Here is a 21,349-nt window from a genome sequence, read left to right on the forward strand (position 1 = left end):
CATGGCTCAGCCCGGCCCTTTCTCCTTGTCTTCTTCCTCCCCTGTCTTCTTCCTCAACCGGATAAGTAGCACGCGCCGATAAGAGGATGCGCGCGACGCCGGAGCAAAATGGAGGAACAGTAGCGCACGTGGAGCAAGGGGGCGGCTGGCATCGGATGGGACGTCGGTTCGGCCGGCGGAGGCCACTCGGCGCACGGGGACCGGCGGTCGAAGCTCCGTCGACCGACTGCCCCCTCACCTATAAAAGGGCACCACCTTCGTCAAAGAACGGGACAGCGAGCTTCGAGATCTTCCCACTGAGAGACTTCGGGGGAGGAATCGAGGAGCGAGCGAGAGAGGAGGCAGGTCGTGAGCTTAAACGACCTCCCACCGAGAGACATCGGGGGAGGCCGTCGGCGAGCGAACCTGCAGAGAGAGAGGCGGATCGCCGGCAGCCCTTGGACACCCCACTGAGAGACTTCAGGGGGGTCCGAAGACTCGCGGCCGCGGATCCAAGCTTCGCCGGAGGAGGAAGTAGGGGAGAGAGGAGGAAGCGCGAGCGGCGAGGCGAGCCGATGACGGCCTAGATCTGACCAGATCTGGGATCCTCTGTCGCCGGCGCAGCCGCGACTTCGCCGCCGCTCCGACGCTGTTGCAGTAACCAATTCGCCAAGGTTGCACCAGATCTGAAAATTGCGGGGGACGCGTCGCCAATCGCGCCGCCGCACCACACGGCCCTTTTGAGCCACCACCATCCGAACGCCATCGCCACGAACAGGTAGTGCTACCGCCACCGCCGCCGTTGCCATCGCCATAGTTTTCCCCCTCCGCAGTCCAACCCTTGTCACTTTCGTCGCTGTCGCCGCCGCTGTCGTCGCCACCGCCGCCGCCGCCGTCGCCGCCGCCGCCGCCGCCGCCGCGCCGTCGCCGTCGTCCCCACTGTTGTGCCTCGGCGCCGCGATTCGGAAACCCTAGGGTTCCCGATTTTCCGGGTAGCGACCCCGGGTTGTCGGGTCGGACCCGGATCGGGAATCGGGTAGGGATTCCGCAAATTGCGGGCGCGGCGGAAGACCGGGTCACGATTCAGGTCGGATTCGAGTAGGGTTTCGCCGGGGAGCGGGTCATGGAGTCGCGTCGTCGGGCCGGGACGGGCGTCCCAAACGCTCGGCCACGGCGTTGTTTTAAAAAAAAAAAAAAAAAAGTCGGGTAGCGGGCCCTTTGTATGCGTTTTAGGCTGACCGGGTCGGACCCAACCAACGGATCCGAACCGGGTGGGCTTTTTATAATATTTTAATAAAAAGAAAATTAAAAAAATTATTTATAAAAAAATATATATTAAAAATATATTAATTTCCAGAAAACCGAAAAATCTTTTAAAATATTAAAAAATGTTTTAATTTCCAAAAAAATCGAAAAAAAAAATATTAAAAAATATTTTATTTTTCGAAAAATCAAAAATATAAAAATATTTCATATTTTCCAAAAAATGCCAAAAATTCATGAAAAAGCCAAAAAATTCAGAAAAAGCCAAAAAGACTTGTATTTTCCCAAAAATACAAAAAAATCCCAAAAAAATCCCTTTTGTGTCCAAAAAATTAGAAAAGACCTAGAAAATGTTTTTCCTCCCAAAAATGCATGGAAAATCCTCGAACATCCAAAAACCTCGGGGTTTAAACAAGATTAGGTACCGAAAGGGCATTAGTGATTAACTAGTGTAATCAAGTCCCCGATCCTAATTTCTCTAGTTGCGCAGAGTGAGTATTTCTCCCGATACTTCACTTGGGTTTCTAATCAACCCACTCCAAATCGATTAGTGGCGACTCCAATTTAAAAATTGATTTACGAGTTAAAAATTTAGACTATTAAAGTCGTGAATTGGTGGACTTGGGAGAGTCCGGGCATAATTAAATTCAGCCGAGCCATTAGCCTCCTTAGGCGCTTGTACCCGATTGCGGGCGCCAGAAAAAAAAAGAGGTCGCGACAGCTTGGCGACTCCGCTGGGGATTTTGAAGACTTAGGCCGTTTTTATCTTTGTTTAAATGCTTTGCTGACTTGGATTTTTTTCTTTTGTGCAGGGTAATAGCTTAAAGTTTTTTTATTCTGTGAAAATAAAATGTTTTGTGATGATAAACTGCTGTGCATCCTTAAATGTTTTAGCATTACACATGGCACACACAACCCGGCTATCGGACCTAGGCCGCCATAGGATTTCTAGGATGGTGTTAAGAAAGATACGACCTCGAACGCGAGACTGCGATGTAGAGGTTGCCTTTTTTTCCCGAATTTCTTAGCCGAGGTTAGGAGGGTATGCTTGCTAATGCGAGACTGTGACGGGCGTATATCCTTTTAATCTCACCAATCCTTCTCAGTTAGAAATCGAGCCGCACGTCTCGTGCGCATGTCTTTGTGCTTGCCATTTTTCTTTAAAAGCAAAATGATTTCTTTTTGTTACTCGGTCTTTTTATTTGGCCCATGGCAATTTAGGATAAGCTTTTCAAGTCCCGGTTTATATGCGATGGGGAAAGAAGATATCCAGTTCATTCCTACTCCCAAGGCAGAACTCTTCAGATGGTGGGGTCAATTAGATCAATTTGCCCAAGAGCGTGTGAAGGCCAAAGTCGGTCATCTCCTATCGTTGATCCAAATCACTGTTCGCCCTGAAGTCATACAAGCCATGGCACATTTCTGGTGCCCGAAGACGGTTACTTTTATATTCGGTAGGTTTGAGCTAACCCCAACCCTAGAAGAATATAGCATCATCACTGGAATGCCTCTTGAGAAAAAAGCTCGTCAAACCATCGACAGGCGCCCTCCCGTGGCGCGGGTTGGCGCGCCTTTTAGGAACTGAAATCCATGTCATGAGGCAAATTCTTGAAGATAACCATAATACCTGCCCACTGGAATTTATGAATGCATGTTTCCAAAATCAGCCTATGACCTAGAAAAGTGAGATTTTCCTCCTGGCCTTTTTCGGCTTCATCATCTTCCCCCATCAAAGAAATGCCATAACTCCTAAGATGGCATGGATAGTTGATCAGATCTTAAGAGGGGGGAATTATGTCAACATGATTTTAACTGAAACATTTTTGTCCTTTAATCGTTTTAAAGAAAACTCGGAGAAAATCATGCGAGCCTCTCCTGAAATTTTACAAGTCTGGTTCTTTTCTCACCTAAGCGAATTTCGAGACTTCATGCGATCGTCTAAAACAAATGCTTTCGAAAATCCGTTACAAAAATTTATGGTTCTAGGACCATACATTCCCAATCAAAGCTGTTTAAATTGGGTAAACTTCCTAAGAGACCCGGCTCGAGGCATTCCAATGGTGTGCTGGTTGGTTCCATGAAAAGAGAGCTCGCTTTGCTTTCATACGCACCCGCCCAATTCCATTGCTCGGCCTCACCGGCGCCATTCCCTATTTACCCGTATCGAGTAGCACGACAATATGGAGCCCTTCAGAGATCCCACTTTGCCTTTCAAGAGGATGATCCCTCTAGTTCTTTTCAACACAAGCCGTGACTACGCATCGAAATTTCTATTGCTAAGGAAACTGGGACAAGTGCCATCGCAAAAGGATCGTGGTACCTGAAGGGCTTGAGGGAGAAGAAAAAACCCACCACGCCTCCATGTCCTACATCCACAACCATCGCATCCCGACAAAATGGAAGCCATCAGCCCCTCACGCAATCATCGAGAGCAGCCAGCACGAGCAAGCAGAGCTCATGGAGAGGGATTTGGGAATGGACTGGATGCACACCTCAGAGCCGGCCCAAGAAAGCAAGCATCCGCGCAAGCGCAAGACTCCCCGTCGCATATAAATTGGCAATCATGTGCCCCTTAGTGTTAATAGTGTGAAACTTTTGTCCCATTGTTTAGGAACTTTTGTTTAATATCTAGTATTTCATCCCGTCATTCCAATTTCAAGTCAGGAGTTTGCAGTCTATAAATCCTCTTTTGATAAATAAAAAAAAGCAGTTAGATCATTGCCATGGGTCAATCTTTGTTTACTTTCATGCTCATTCTTTGTTTTCGCAACAAACAGGTAATTATGAATCGCCGGCCACCAATCGCTCGTGAATGGCCTCATGCAATAGGACCCGATCGAATGATGTACAAAATCGTCTCATTAGCATTGAAGACGGCGTAGGACAGATGTCCATTGTCCTTCAACAACTTTCGAGACAAATGAAATCCACTCAAGCCGAGCCCAACTCTCGTAGTTGCCGTCATGACACCCGCAAATTTGCCGAAAATAGCCAGTACCATAGACACTTTGAAAAGATCATGAAAAAGTTAAGCCAGTTGCAAGAGCAGAATCCCATGGACCTGTCTAATTACGCCGGCATTAAGATCCCTGAAAAACTCAAAGCACCTGAATGTGAAAGGTATGCGATACCTTCCGCCCGAGACCTACTTGTGCCTACTTGGTCCGAAGGATGATTCAATCGTACCAATCGAGCTTGACTGGCCCTGCCTTGCGATGGTACATTTTCAGGAAGATTAATCCCCTTAAAACCTGGAGGGAACTAATTCATGTTTTTCACCAAGAGTATAATCTTGACATCACCTTACCCTACAAAGAGCCGATGATCGTGGAGCACGAGGAATCGTTAGTCGCTGAGATAGGAGAAGAGCATGTCAATGAAGCCTTGCATGATAAATGGGCAGCTGAACAACACCCTGTTATTGGAAAATTTCTCACTAGGAAAGGCAAGGAGCCTTTGTACGAGATCAAAGACACAAAGCCTGTTCAAGACCGGGGCACGACTGGACAACTCCCCAAGCTTACTCCAAGAGCTAGGGTCCAAAGAATACCAACCCCTATCAGCCTGGAAAGTGAATCAAATAGTGAAACTCTAATGTCTCTCACTTCCCTTGACAGAATCAAGCTGGCAAAACGAAGGGCCTTACTCAAAAGGTTTGAACCAGAAGCCAAGAAAAGAAAGCTTAAGCAGATCAATGTAGCATCTGCCGACGAGCCACCGCACTAAAGCTTCGAACATTCCCAAGAATACAGTTTTGAAGGCTACCATCCCCTAGAGGACAACCCCTGAAGACTTCCGGCTCCATAATACAATCCCAAGGACTTCCGGCGTTATTTCGACAATGGCGACGATTCATCGTATAATCTTGTTTCCTACTCTCATCCGGGATGAAGGCCCGTCAAAAGAAGAAGCATACGTCTTTATCGATTCGATCCTAACAAAGTACTAAGCTCGTCCTCTAACCATGAGGATAGCTTCAATACTTTATCATCGTTCGGAAATTTTGACCCTTAAGAAAGCAATGGGATAATCTCGGTAGAATCCAACTCCCCGAAACAGAAAAATTCACCACTACAACGGATATGCAGTGGGAAAACCAGTGGCCTAACCAAGATACATCAAGCCCATCTTGCGCTCATAGGATCATGACCCCTGGAGAGATGTGGATACCTAATCTCCGCAAGTATAATGGCACGACTTGCCCCGTGGCCCACTTCCAGTACTTCCATGCTGAAATGAGTCGGTACTATGGCCCGATGTCATTCACAACTCAGGCCTTCCAAGAGTCTTACGGGATCTGCATTACAATGGTTCATCACAACAGATATATACCTCATGAGAGATTGGAATGAGCTGTCTTTCGCATTCCCGATTCAAGATATCAAAGCGATTGGAATTGAAGTGCCTTGTCAGAACTTGGTTCACTTCAGAAAAAGACCAATGGAGGATTTCCGAGTATATGCAAGGAGGTGGGAGGCTTTTATGATGCAAACTTACCCTCGGCTGGCCGAAGAATAGATGATAAAGCTATTCATACGGGCTTTACCTCGCAAGCATCGTTGTTGGTTGTATGGGTTGCATTTCCATAGCTTCAATGAAGTGGTCCTCTCATGTGAATACTTCGAGTCTACTGGAGGTGAGGAACTCAAAGGCGCTTGATTTCAGAACCAACACTATCAAAGCACTCCTTTACACAGGAGTTTTCATGGGTTTTACTTGTTTTTATAATTTCATGTTTCTTATCTTATCTAGTGTGCTACGGTTGTATTTTCCATTCAAGTACTCTATTGTACAATTATAATATTTTGTTTTAAGAGCATGAGGCGCTACTCCAAACCAGCCCGATGATGCTATCCAACCATGAAAAAAAAAATATCATCCAAGGAGAATACTGAGGGCTGGGCTTCCTCATGCTTTTTCTCCCCCAAAGACTTATTTTGAAAATAAAAAATATTTCATCACCCAAAAGCTTTTGTTAAAACAAGACGATAAATTTAATCATGTTTGTCTTTCTGACTCACTCATTTCATGTCTCAGAAGATCATTCCCATCCCCTCTGACTTAGTGTGACAGGGAGGCATTTGAAGCTGGCACATCATGTGAACTAGCTAAATTCAAAGATACCCTGCCAAGAAAACAGGGGCAAATAGAAAGAATCATCTTATTCTCTGAATATAATTTAGAAATGATGTCCTTTCTCTTCTATTTACAGGAAACGAAAAATAGGACGTAATAGGTACAGGCATACGGTTGGAATCAAGCCGTTCCCAAGAGCTCTATACACCCCACCTTACTCATACCCAACTCCTTCACAAGCCAGAGCAATATCCTTTCCCCACAATGTGCACGAGCAACCAGATCTTTGTGGTTTCATCAACGGGACTTCCGGCTTCGACAAGCCCAAAAGCACAAGGAAGGGATCTTTTATCTTTCTTTGAATTGGCTACTGTCAACAGAGAAGAAATCCAAACAGATGAAGCAGTCTCTAGCCCCTATTCAAAATGAGGACCTGGAAACCTGACTTCCTATTCAGACGCATGCTCTCGCAAGAAGTAATTGCCATCAAAGAGTTGGAGGTTTTGATTGTCCATCTCAGATTCCATAGAAGCTTGAAGTACACGACTTTGCTCAATGCTGCTATAGTTAAAGACAAAAGGAGAAATTCCACAAAAGGAAGGCGTTGAAGATGAATCAACGACCAGCAATCATGCATACATGGTCATAAATGAGGAAAGCCAATTGAAGGAAATGTCAAACTATGCCAAGATAAAGAGGCCATCATCGACATTCAAATATCTTTAGGAGCTAGCACATACAAGCCTTGAAGAAGAGTAATTTGATATCGTTTCCAATACTCCCCACTCTTTGAATTCGCTTTTGACGTATTTTCCCTATTGACAGGAAACATTGGGAATCAAAAACCAAATTTGATGGTCAATATTGGCCAAGCTAGTACATGGGAATGACCTACATCAAATTCACCTGACTCCGTATAAAGAAGGACATGTCATCCAGAGCCAATTCGAGAGAATAATTGACTTAACAAAGCAAGGGACATAGGACTTTGTGTCCCCATCTCACTTCAGGAGTTCACCCAATCGTCGCAAACTAGAGAAGGGTAAAGTTGTATCGATTCAGTTATTCGACTCTTGAAAGAGTTCATGACTAACACATTCCCTCTTGTTTGTTACGGGATCACCCGATTTGTCAAAAGCAAGGATGACGAATCAATGAGAAGCATGTCTTGTTTGTTGTAGGATTAACTGACTGTCAAAAACAAAGATAACAAACTCTCCCAAGCAAAATGGCATCTCAAGTATCGCCAAAGCAAATGACATAAAATCTTCAGGCCTCAACTCACATTTGATTTTGGCGGACTAATTGATCTACTTGTACATCTTCTCTTCTGCGGGGGGCAAAAACAGAGATGCCCAATCGGATCCCCAACCCCGGCTGATCCTTCATGAGTCATATCCCTAATCAATAGGGATAACTATCGACACCCATTTGCAAATAACCATTTTGATGTTCAAAATTTAACATATTTGGAAACACCATCATGTTAACTCCTAAAGTTGTCAATATGATCTTTTTTTGAGTCAAAACCATTTACTCGTTTTGAAGAGTACAAACTCTCTCATGTTTAAAATGCTGCATGTCTTTTCCAAATAGATTTTGCATGAGGATTTTGTCTGTCTAAATCACTGATTCCATTGAGAATTATTAGAATAGACAGCTAAGTGAAGAATACAAGATTAATTGAGCATGCTGGGTGAGGCACACCAGAATGATGAAAGGCAAGCCATATCCTAGACACAGTTCCCCCTATCTATACACTTGTGAGATGAGTGCAGAAGATTCCATGGCTGCAGGGTAAAGAGTTCTCTTGCGAATGGTACGATAACCAAAACAGTGAGAGGCATTTCATTGCTCACCCCATTAAGCCCCATACACTGGTGAAGCTTCTCTCATATCCCCGTCAAAGAACCACCCCACACTGGGGCAAGACGAAAACAAGTCAGCATCACAAAGTGAGAAAAGGGATAGAAATTTTCTTGCTTGCACTTGCATCAATCTTCGAGTGTCTTTATTGCATGTGAACACTCGCGTTAATTTAAGTGCCCTAGAGTCATGAAGAGCAATTCTTTCTTTACGCACTTGTATTCATTGTACAACCCAAGTGAGTCTGTAATTTTACCCTTACATCAAGACAAAGCAAAAGTTATTATAGCCTGAGCGCCAGTTGAAGATGAAGACTCAAGAGTCTAATAACGGTGTTTCAATTAAGCTTGCCAAGATCAGCTCTCAAGCAACAAGAAAAGCAGGGGCATAAAAAAGCAGTGTACCTGGTAAAAGCAAGGTCAATGCCCATAAAAGAAGAACAGGAATAAAAATAAGGGCATGAAAAAGCAAAGTGTGCCTAGTAAAAGCAAGGCCAATGCCCCCTATCAAAAATGCAGCCAAGAAAATGTTCTTTGTTATGGTCCATAGAACCTCTATTTGACAGTGAGAAGAAAAACTGGTGACAAATGCCAAGGCAATCACCAGCTCTACCTTTTTACACATGAATCAAGCCTACGTTGCATCCCGTTGTAAAAGTCTCTTCAGACTAGGGGCACTTCAATTAACGTAGGATTTCATTTGTCTATAAGCATCGCTCGAAAAAGTACGAGCAAGATTACTCTATCTCTTTTCGTAGGGTTCTTGACTTGTAAACCCGGAGATGATCGTGCAACATTTTCGTCCATCAGCTTCAACCTTGATGGTCCCCTTCGATGAGCCACTGACCAAGATTTCATCACAGTTTCAAACAAAGACCTCTCACATTGGTAAAGTCGTACCGTTTGCGAGAATACTCGGACCCCTGCTGACATGATGACAGTGAGATAGTGTGGTCCTTATGAATCCCTGCATCAATGGTCGGGATAGCCTTTTCCATGAGAGTGAGCGAAAAGTCCTTTCGGCATCGAAAGTCCCTCATCTAGCATGCTCAAGACATCTACATTCTAAATGAAGGTTGTCTTTCAAAATCTTCCCAAAGTGGAAATCAAAAGATGCGGAACCGACAAAATTATCATGCATGAATCTCATTTGAACTCATGAATTTACAGCATATACAATCATGTGTGCATATTGTGCAAATATGAGACATACTCTTAGAGATCGAGATATTGCCGGTAAGCATATCTCTATCCCCATTTGTCTTAAGGTACCTATCCTTTGTCTAGGTACTCTCTTCTTGACACTCGACTTATTCGAGTTGTCCCTGGAGTTTCGATTCTTACTGCTATCTTAGCATCCCATTGTCTTTGAGTACCGGCCACGGTTCGCATACTCCATTTTCCCGACACTCGACCTGTCCGAGTTGTCCTCAGAGTATTGATACTTGCGACTGTCCAGGTATCCATTTATTTTTAGGTACCTCCCACTGTCTAGGTACTCTCTTCTTGACACTCGACCTATTCGAGTTGTCCCTTGAGTTTCGATGTTTACTGCTGTCATAGCATCCCATTGTTTTTTAGTACCGGCCACCGTTCGGATACTCCCTTTTTCCGACACTCGACTTTGTTCGAGTTGTCCCCAGTATTGATACTTGTGGTGACCAAGTATCTCTTGGAATACCCACTTTGCTGTTTAGGTATCCCCATATCGTCAAGTACCCACCGTTGTCAGTACTTCTTTTTCATGACACTCAACTTGCCCAAGTTGTCCCCAAATAATAGCAAATTTGTTCAAGCATTCCACTTTGCTTTGTGTGCCTGCGCCTACCTGTGTATGCTTTCTTACACTTGGACCAACTAAGTGGTCCCGGGTTGTATCATTAAATACTTGTGTTCATCCAAGTATCCCAGTACTTTGTACACCTGTGGCTATCCAGGTGTTCCACCCCTTTTAAGTGCCTGCGGCAATCCAGGTAAGCCTCGTGCTACATTCAAAATCCCTTTACCAGGAGGTGAGAGACCTTTACGAATATCTCAGGTACGCCCTCGATATTCCCATTTACCAAGAGGTGAGAGACCTTCACGAATATCTCAGGTACACCCTCGATATTCCCAATTACCAGGAGGTAAGAGACCTTCACGAATATCCCAGGTACGTCCTCGATATTCCCCTTTACCAGGAGGTGAGAGACCTTCATGAATATGCGAGGCACGTCCTCAATATTCCCAATTACCAAGAGGTGAGAGACCTTCATGAATATCTAAGGTACGTCCTCGATATTCCAATTACTAGGAGGTGAGAGACCTTCACGAATATCCTAGGTACGCCTCGATATTCCCTTTACCAGGAGGCGAGAGACCTTCACAAATATGCGAGGTACGTCCTCGATATTTCCCATACCAGGAGGTGGGAGACCTTCATGAATATCCAAGGTACATCCTCGATATTCCCAATTACTAGGAGGTGAGAGGCCTTCATGAATATCCAAGGTACATCCTCGATATTCCCAATTATCAGGAGGTGAGAAATCTTCATGAATATCCAAGGTACATCCTCGATATTCCCAATTACCAGGAGGTGAGAAACCTTCATGAATATCTAAGGTACATCCTTGATATTCCCAATTACCAGGAGGTGAGAAACCTTCACGTATATGCAAGACCCATCCTTGATATTTCCACACGAATATCTCAGGTACGTCCTCGATATTCCATGCACCAAAATTTTGTACCTGTGATCGTCCAGGTACCTCTCCGATGCTTGTGATCATCTAGGTATCCCCCAAGAATTCATACTTGTGATCATCCAAGTACCCCTTCAGTGCCTATGGTCAGCCAAAAGCCCCTTCTTGATGCCGACAAAGGCCCAAATATCCTTCAGGTTAGTACTTGTGAATATCCAGGTACTCATTGATATGCCTGTGAATGTCCAGGTATCTTCCAAAATCGATGCCCTGAGAAAGGTCGGCGCATCCTCCCGAGAAAGGTCGGGTTCCAACTAGTGTCTTCGACAGAAGTCAGACACCCCACAAATCGATGCCCTGAGAAAGGTCGGCGCATCATCCCGAGAAAGGTCGGGTTCTAACTGGTGTCTTCAACGAAGTCGGACACCCCACAAATCAATGCCCTGAGAAAGGTCGGCGCATCCTCCCGAGAAAGGTCGGGTTCCAACTAGTGTCTTCAACAGAAGTCAGACACCCCAACAAAACAGATGCTCTGAGAAAGGTCGGCGCATCTCCCGAGAAAGGTCGGGTACCAACTGGTGTCCTCAATACAAATCAGGCACCTACAAATGAGATGCCCTGAGAAAGGTCGGTGCATCTCCCGTCACGGCGACCAAAGAATGGTTCGGGTCCGAGACAAACCACGATTACTCCAACGGTGCGACCGAAGAATGGTTCGGGTCCCGAAGGAGCAATCTCCCGTCAAGGCGACAGAAGAAAGGTTCGGGTCCTAGACAAATCATGGATTGTTTTAACGGGCGACCGAAGAATGGTTCGGGTCTGGAGAAGCAACTTCCCGTCACGGCGACCGAAGAATGGTTCGGGTCCGAGACAAACCACTTATTACTCCAACGGGCGACCGAAGAATGGTTCGGGTCTGAAGGAGAAATCTCCCGTCAAGGCGACCGAAGAAAGGTTCGGGTGCTAGACAAATCATGGATTGTTTTAACAGTGACCGAAGAATGGTTCGGGTCCTGGAGAAGCAACTTCCCGTCACGGCGGAAGAAGAATGGTTCGGGTCCGAGACAAACCACCGATTACTCCAACGGGCGACCGAAGAATGGTTCGGGTCCGAAGGAGCAATCTCCGTCAAGGCGACCGAAGAAAGGTTCGGGTCCTAGACAAATCATGGATTGTTTTAACAGGCGACCGAAGAATGGTTCGGGTCCTGGAGAAGCAACTTCCCGTCACGGCGACCGAAGAATGGTTCGGGTCCGAGACAAACCACCGATTACTCCAACAGGCGACCGAAGAATGGTTCGGGTCCTAGAAGAGCAGTCTCCCATCAAGGCGACCGAAAAAAGGTTCGGGTCCTAGACAAATCATTGATTGTTTTAACAGGTGACCGAAGAATGGTTGGAGCCCGGAAAAGCAACCTCCTCATGTCACCAGGTAAGATGACGCCTTGATACTTGCCAAAACTTCGGGGTTTACACCCTATCTCACTCTCTCGGTAAGTAACTACGGTATCTTCTTATCTGTCTTAGTATATGTAAAGTTATATTGCTATAATAAGTCCCAAATAAAATATAATCTACTACGCATGCATGGATAAAATTTAGGCATCGGTTTGTCTTTAAATACAACCTCTCATGAGCTCACCTTCAAAGAGGGGCAGCTATTGACGCCTTAATTTTAGGCCTATTTTATTTTATTAATTAAGTTTTTAATTTATTTTGTCTTTTCGAGTAAGTAGATAATAAAAAAAAAAAAAAAAAAACAAAAAACAAATAAAAACATGAAAAGAAACAAAAAGAAAAGCATAAGCCAACAGCCACAAGGGTGGGCCTTCAAAGCCTAGCCCCTCCCTCTTTTCTTTTCCTTCGCGGGCCCGCGAGGCCTAGCCGCATGGCTCAGCCCGGCCCTTTCTCCTTGTCTTCTTCCTCCTGTCTTCTTCCTCAACCGGATAAGCAAAGCACGCGCCAAAGAAGAGGACGCGCGCGACGCTGGAGCAAAATGGAGGAACAGTAGCGCACGTGGAGCAAGGGGGCGGCTGGCGTCGGATAAGGATGTGCATGGAGCAGCTGGTGTCGGATGGGACGTCGGTTCGGCCAGCGGAGGCCGCTCGGCGCACGGGGACCGGCGGTCGAAGCTCCGTCGACTGGCTGCCCCCTCGCCTATAAAAGGGCACCACCTTCGTCGAAGAACGGGACAGCGAGCCGAGATCTTCCCACCGAGAGACTTCGGGGGAGGAATCGAGGAGCGAGCGAGAGAGGCAAGTCGTGAGCTTAAACGACCTCCCACCGAGAGACATCGGGGAGGCCGTCGGCGAGCGAACTGCGAGAGAGAAAGGCGGATCGCGGCAGCCCTTGGACACCCCACCGAGAGACTTCGGGGGTCCAAGACTCGCGGCCGCGGATCCAAGCTTCGCCGGAGGAGGAAGTAGGGAGAGAGGAGGAAGCGCGAGCGGCGAGGTGAGCCGATGACGGCCTAGATCTGACCAGATCTGGGATCCGTTGTCGCCGGCGCAGTCGCGTCTCGCCACCGCTCCGACGTCGTTGTAGTAACCGATTCGCCAAGGTTGCACCAGATCTGGAAATTGCAAGGACGTCGTCGCCAATCTGCCGCCCACACCTGCAGTCCTTTGACAGCCACCACCATCCGGACGCCATCGCCACGAATAGTTAGTGCTACCGCCACCGCCGCCGTTGCCGTCGCCATAGTTTCCCCCCTTCGCAGTCCAACCCTTGTCACTACCGTCGCTGTCGCCGCCGCCGTCGTCGCCGTCACCGCCGTCGCCGTCACCGTCGTCCCCGTTGTTGTGCCTCGGCGCCGCGATTCGGAAACCCTAAGGTTCCCGATTTTCCAAGTCGCGACCGGGTTGTCGAGTCGGACCGGATCGGGAACCGGGTAGGGATTCCGCAAATTGCGGGCGCGGCGGAAGACCGGGTCGCGGTCGGGTCGGATCCGAGGTAGGGTTTTTCGCCGGGAGCGGGTCGTGGAGCGGGTCATCGGGCCGGGCCGGAATCCCCAAACGCCCGGCCACGACGTCGCTTTAAAAAAAAAAAAAAAAAAAAGTCGGGCCTGCATAGCGGGCCCGTCTGCATTTTGGGCTGACCCGGGTCGAACCCAACCAGCAGATCCGAAGGGTCGGCTTTTTATAATATTTTAATAAAAAGAAAAATAAAAAAAATTATTTATAAAAAAATATATATTAAAAATATATTAATTTTAAAACCGAAAAATCTTTTAAAATATTAAAAAATGTTTTAATTTCCAAAAAAATCGAAAAAAATATTAAAAAATATTTTATTTTTCGAAAAATCAAAAATATAAAAATATTTCATATTTTCCAAAAAATGCCAAAAATTCATGAAAAAGCCAAAAATTCAGAAAAAGCCAAAAAGACTTGTATTTTCCCAAAATACAAAAAAATCCCAAAAAAATCCCTTTTGTGTCCAAAAAATTAGAAAAAGACCTAGAAAATGTTTTTCCTCCCAAAATGCATGGAAAATCCCTCGAACATCCAAAAACCTCGGGGTTTAAACAAGATTAGGTACCGAAAGGGCATTAGTGATTAACTAGTGTAATCAAGTCCCCGATCCTAATTTCTCTAGTTGCGCAGAGTGAGTATTTCTCCCGATACTTCACTTGGGTTTCTAATCAACCCACCCCAAATCGATTAGTGGCGACTCCAATTTAAAAATTGATTTACAGGTTAAAAATTTAGACTATTAAAGTCGTGAATTGGTGGACTTGGGAGAGTCCGGGCATAATAAATTCAGCCGAGCCATTAGCCTCCTTAGGCGCTCGTACCCGATTGTAGGCGCCTTTAAAAAAGAGGTCACGACAATAGGTATGGTCATACTAATTATGTAGTTGGTGTTATTAGCTTGCTCAATATGTGCTTTTCTTAAGTATGATCTAAGGTCAATGGTTAAGTTATTGATCTAGAAAGTTGTGAGTGTGGAATCTTAAGTGAAGATCCTTCGAATGACGACACTCTTTTGAATTCTGGAATTTAGATAAATGGTTATTTTGGTGATCTTAGGGAGAATTTTTTTAAATGTCTTGGGAGATAATTGATATGGAAATTGAGGAACTAGATTTCTTTGTTAGTACAACAATTGAAGCAATTAAATGAGCTTTGGCAGTTTATCGATGGGATATTATTGACGAGCTAAGATGATTGCAAAGGAATTTAAGGATTTTTACATATCTCATGATAGTTCGATTTACAAAAGTCACAAGGCAGAAGATCTGATATTCTTTGGCTTTGTGATTGAAATGAAGGAAATTTTGAAAAACTAATAAATGACTAGTAGTCAAAAAAATGAGGAATTTAGTAAAACAAATAATTTATTTACCAAAACGCTTCTCATTCCCTTTTAAATTTTGCATATTTTGAACCCTGCCTTAGACCATTATTAGTAGGCATTTTGCAAAAATTGAATAATTTTAAGGTAAGGATATGGTTTATGAAATTATAAATAATTAGAATTATGTTCTATTTATAAATTAATGAAATTATTACTTATAGAAATTATTTTTATAGCTATACGAATGATTAATGTGTATTAGATACACAATAAAATGTAATCAATATCCAATTTCGATTTTCTTTTTCTTTTAGTTATCTTATAGATTGTTCACTCTATGCTTAAGGAAATAATAAGATGAGAAGGCTGCTTTTTATTAAAAGTTGAACTTTTGGGCATTCTTTTGGGCCTCGAGCTGGCAATTGCTCTTAGCATTCCCAAAAATATTGTGGAGGTGGACTTATAAGTAGCGATTGCACTACTTTAGAAACCAACTATCTCTCACCATTTCAATGACATCATCGTCTTTCCAATATGGAAATTGTTGAAGTGCTTCCAACGAGTCAAAATTCCTAGTACTTTTAGTAAATGAAGTATATGTGCAGATTGGTTGGCAAATTGGATCATTCAATCCTGCAATGTAAATGTCATTCTGGCATTAGATAGGCCACCAATGGGCTTAATCTCTTATCGATAGGAGATCAGTCTGATTTAAGCTTTTGTTATGCAAGTGTTTAAATCGGGCTTTGCCCCTTTGTTATAAAGAAAAAGAGAAGAAAGACGGAAGATGCAATATAAATTAATGCACTCCAAACAATAATGAATGAGACATTCCTTTGTTATCATTCAGAAAACAGAAAAAAGAATCGACTATTCAAGTATTCCAAATTCGCATGAGATAAATGAGAGTAAAAGGGGCATATATATATATATATATATATATATATGAGATATGTATCACATCCATCTACACAATTGACTTGTGGATTCCATCTCTAAGTTTGATTTAAATGGGTTCTCATGAATGAATGGTCAGTCTAATAGAACTTGAGTATCTTGAATCTAAGCCAAGATCAAGCCAGGGTGGGATTAGCTCGAAAAAATTTAGTGATTTCTTGAATCTAAATTATGTTGTTCATCTTTGCGCTAAATGGCTTAAGATGATTAGAAAAAAGGGTTTCAAATCAAATTTAACTAAACTTTGAAGAACAAAGGTCTCCCTATGCTCATGGAATTTCGACGAATTAGGGAAAAAAACCTTTACTCATGGAAGAAAAAGACATAAAATACAACCTTTGCTTGGATAGATCCTTGGAAAAACTTTGGACCCGAATTTCTTTTGTACAAAAGTTATGAGAAGAGGCTCATAACTTGACTCGTTCTACTCAAGTGATATCCACTTATGATTTTGATGGTGTGGAAAATGTCTACATATTATAACTGGATTATGCCGCGTTGTTTATTTTATGCTATCATATACGTACGAGTTATTCATGAGGTTGGTATCTCTTAATAAAAGTTGGATTGAGAGATTTGGTGTCTTGTGTGAAGAATGTGATGGAATTTAGTATGGGCCCGGACTAGGCATCTCGACGTGTGACCTGCCAGATAGCGAGTCCTCGATTTAATTTCACTCCCCGGCAAAATCCCCAAGTGGTCCGGAGCGTCCCCTACATGTTTACATAATTTACATGTCATGTTACTGTCATGTTACGTGTTTGCATCATATTTAGACTCCATTTATTTCACGAGAAATTATAAATTCTAGAAAATATTTTTTGAGAAGTCATTTTCAGAAAGATAATAGTAATTTGTCAATGTTTGACTGAAATCTAAAAAAGAATTGGAAATTATTTTCCATTGTTTGGAAAGGAAAACTTGCTGTTACATTTTTAAATAGACATGCACCATTCGGCCTCCTTAGAAGTTGGGTCTAGGACCTCAATGCTCATGCCTCGGATCCTCGGCACTCATGTTTGGATACATCAAGGCCGAGACTGGATCCATGGAGGCCAAGCCCAAGACTTTAGTGCCAATGCCTAAATCCCCAATGCTTAGGCTCAGGTCCATGGGGGTCAAGCCCAAGTCCATGGGTGCCAAGCACGAGACCCTAGTGTCGTGCCCAGATCCCCATCGCATAGGCCCAAGTCCATGGAGGCTAGGCTTGGATCCCAGTGCTTGGCCTTCCTGGACCCAAGCCTTGCCTCAATGGACTTGGGCCCAAGTGTTGAGGATACAAGCAACGGTACTAAGGTCCTAGGCCAACTTCGATAGACCGGGACTTGAATGTTGAGGACCTGAGCTTGGGAGTTAGGGACGAGGTACATGCATCAAGGTTCCAAACCTGAGCTCTATGGACCTAGGCTCTGGCATTGGGGACTCGAGCGCAAGCACATGTGTCTTAGGCCCAAGATCAAGCATCAAACCAAGCTCGAGCATTAGGAGCAAGGGCATGGGGATCCGAACTTGGCCTTTATGGGACCTAGCTCGGCCTTGATAACCTAAGCTTGGGAGCTGAGGACCCAAGCACGGACACTAGGGTCCTAACCTTGGTTTTTATGGACCTGGGCTAACCTTTGTGGACTCAAGCCCAAGTGTTGGGGATGCAAGCACAGGCATCAAAATCCCAAGCTTGGCCTACGTAAACCTAAGCCCAACCTAATGGACTTGGGCTAGACCTCGACGAACTCGAACTCGAGTGCTGAGGAGCCAAGGCTTGTGGACTAAGGTTTCGAGCCCGACTTTTATTTAACCGAGCCTCGACCTTAATGGACTTAGGCTCAAGTACTAAGGTCTTGAGCCTAGCTTCTAATGAGCTAGGCTTGGCATTAGGGAATCGAGCATAGGTCTTAGGTCTTGGGTCCAACCTCTATAGACCTCGACCCATTCTTAGTGGAGCCTAGCCTAGGCACTGGGATCTAGGCATGGTCACGAATGTCCCAAGCTAACCTTTGTGGATAGGGGCCCAACATCAAAGTCCCAAACTCGACCTCACATGGATCTAGGCCCGAGCATGGGCGAATTTGGCATTAGTATTAAGGTTCTAAACCTAGCTTCTTTGGACCTAGGCCTGGCCTTGATGAGCTCAACCTTGATGAACTCGCCCGAGCTTGTTACCACAAACTCAAGAAGGGCGTTGGTTTCTCGTGGTAGAGTCTCTGTTCTAAGTGCTAATGTCCAATCATGTTTTTGAAAATGATTTTGATTGTTGATTTAGAAAATATTTTCTTTTGACTCATTTTTCTAAGCAATCCAAATGCTAAAAAATGAGGAAAATGTTCTCCCAAAAGGAAAATTCGTAAAATAAAGGAGCTTTAGTTCTACTCTTAGCACGGTACTTGGATTATTACTTTCCCGGCATGCATTTAGTACTATTTGGACTTTAAATCATGTTTGTCTAAAGAAAGATAAGTGAAAAAGATTTAAAAAAATCGAAATTACATTTAGATAGAAACTGCAACCTAGTATTTAGCTTAATTCAAGCCGAGTTTCATTTTTAATCGATTTAATAGCTCATTGTCAGCATTTAGTTTAGGAAATTTGCATTCCATGGTTCAGGATTATTGCACGTTCAATAGCTTACGGAAACCCGTAACAAGGCGATGTTAAATTTGCTCGATATGGCCAGGGTTTTCCTTATCGCACTTTATTTGTGTTTATATCTTCATAGCGTGCTTAATTATTGCTCTGCTTAATTTTGGTTACATAAGATTTTTCTTGTTTTAGGAAAATAAAAGTGTGAAAATATTACGTGGCTGTTTTCACGTAAAAAGCAAAAGGTACTAAATTGGACATTGAATAACACTTTAGCATAATCAAGTCTCTATATTCCAAGTCTTTGGTTTGCAGAAGTAAAGACTTGGCCTCTGGTCGGCTCATAAGAGGTTGGAGACAGCTTCTAACGAAAAACCATATGTCACAATTTAAAATGAGAAAACCAAGTTACATTCACTAGATTTGGGAGAGCTCCTGTCAAGAATTAGCCCCACCTTGCAAGAGGAACCAGCCATGCCCACTTGAAAATTCGTCAAACCCCTTGGGGATGCTTAAAAATCCCTCGGCGGGGTAGTGACAGATGGTAAGTCTTCTAAGGAAACTCTGTAGTTCACTAGATACTGGTCGATGCTGATGAGGCTTTGGCTTGATATTTGACCTTCAGTTGTGGATCTGACCATATATCATTTGTAAATAGACAAAGGAGGAGAGATGTTCTGGGTTCAGGGCTCTGCTTACAAAAGGGACAGAGCAGATCAATTGAAATCCTCCTCTTGACAAACTTTTCTCTTGGAGGCAATGCACTTTTGACATAGATTCCTTGAAAATATTTTTCAGTTTGGGAGAGATATTCAGTCGCCCTATTTCACACTACAAGACTCTTGGACTCTGACAGGAAGAAGATGCATGTTCCCTTTTGGTCTATCTTCGTCTTCTCTAAGTTGATACCCACTTTTTATTGAGTAGGCTCGTGATATTTTTCCTGTCCAGACCAGTTTGTCATCTTCGTTAGCAGACGGTAGGGAGTCCCTGCGATTTCGTTCACAATTTTTAAAAAGTACATTCTGGAGAATTTGTTCATCCAAGTGGAATTACAACTGTTGATTAATTCAGCAACAAAGTAATTTCTAGACATTTATTAGGACAATCAAGTCCGAATCTTCATGCATATACTGCGTAACATGTATTCCCAATGCCAAGCCCGTTCAGCAGTCTTCCTCCAATATCCAGCCAACAAGTATTCCGTAGATTAAATGCAGTATAGCCTAATCCATGGTTTGATCATTCACAAGAATAGTTGGTGAATATTTTCCTCGCATCTTAGCTGGAAGAAGGTCAAAGTGAATTTTTTCTTTTCCTGATGGTGATCCCTTAACCAGCCAGACAAGATTGCTTGTAAGTGCAAATTTCACAAATGCAGTAACTCAAAACATCCAACAGCATTAAATCTGAATGAACTCATCCAAATGATAAGCCTGAGAGGTGGGAAATGCGATTTGGATTATTAAGCCCGTTAGTTGAGTCATCAACAATGAAGATGAATTCTGAAGACGCGAGAACAGCACAACATATTTGAGAAAGCCACATTGCCTGCATCAAAAATACATCTTTTGAGAATCCCCATGAAATCTGTCGGGTTCTTCATTGAAATCAAATCTGTCCTGTTTACCAGAGCCGCTATTAGGCCTCCAACTGTTGTATTGAACCAAAAGCAAGTACTCCAACATGAAAAGATTGGGGAGAATGTCAATACGAGTTGAGATCCACTTTCCATTTATTAATTTGGTGTCACCAATAGAGATGTCACTTTTAGCCAGTCTGCTAAGTCTCATGCGTTTCATTTCACTCGAGCAAATCTTATTTTGCAATATATTGACAGATGAACATGTCTAGAGACATAGCACGAATGCAGATAGGCCTTGCCGCTGCAATCCATTATGCCAGACTCGGCTGTTGAAGAACAACCAGTCTGCATTCTGCATTGTAAAAACATGCCACAGTTACTGGTAGCTTCTACTTGACGTGTACTAATCTTATCAAGAAATGTAGCAAGTAGCACAATTGCCTAGAGCATATGCGAAACAAAGTGGCAGGCCAAAGTCAGTACTCAAATGGCATCTTTCTCACAAATGTGATTGAAGTAATTAATGAAGATCATTTGACATCTTTTTTGCAAAAATGAGTTTCATGCGGTGTACTGAGTGATCCTGAATCAGCTACTCACTTTATCGCTGTTCAAGTTGATGTTATCATATGAAAACGTGGTAACAAGTATCAAACTGTCTGACACATTCTCCTCCTCTGTCCTGGGTGAGTGGAATATGTTACAAAGTAGTTGTCGGAATAAATTATTACATTCTTAGATGATCCATGTCAACCTTATGTCTTGGTATTAGCTAAGCAATCAAGAATAATACAGGTGCCTCTGGAAAATAATTTACTGACTTTTAGGCACCAAAAATAGAAGTAGACACATCCAACCAGAGTTGCAGGCATTGGTCTTGGTTGCTTCATCCTACCAATTCAGATTTCAACATAAAGTACAAATCATTGCTGAAATTGGGCAAGTGATGCTTGCAATTCTTCCAATGCTCGCCCCTTGGTCTCTGGCACTAGCTTTGCAGTGAATAAAATAGTTAAACCACAAATGCATGTGAAAATTAAAAAGGTTCCTGAAAGCAGCATAGTC

This window comes from Eucalyptus grandis, chromosome 8 (assembly GCF_016545825.1).
Source record: "Eucalyptus grandis isolate ANBG69807.140 chromosome 8, ASM1654582v1, whole genome shotgun sequence".
In the NCBI taxonomy this organism is placed as follows: Eukaryota; Viridiplantae; Streptophyta; class Magnoliopsida; order Myrtales; family Myrtaceae; genus Eucalyptus; species Eucalyptus grandis.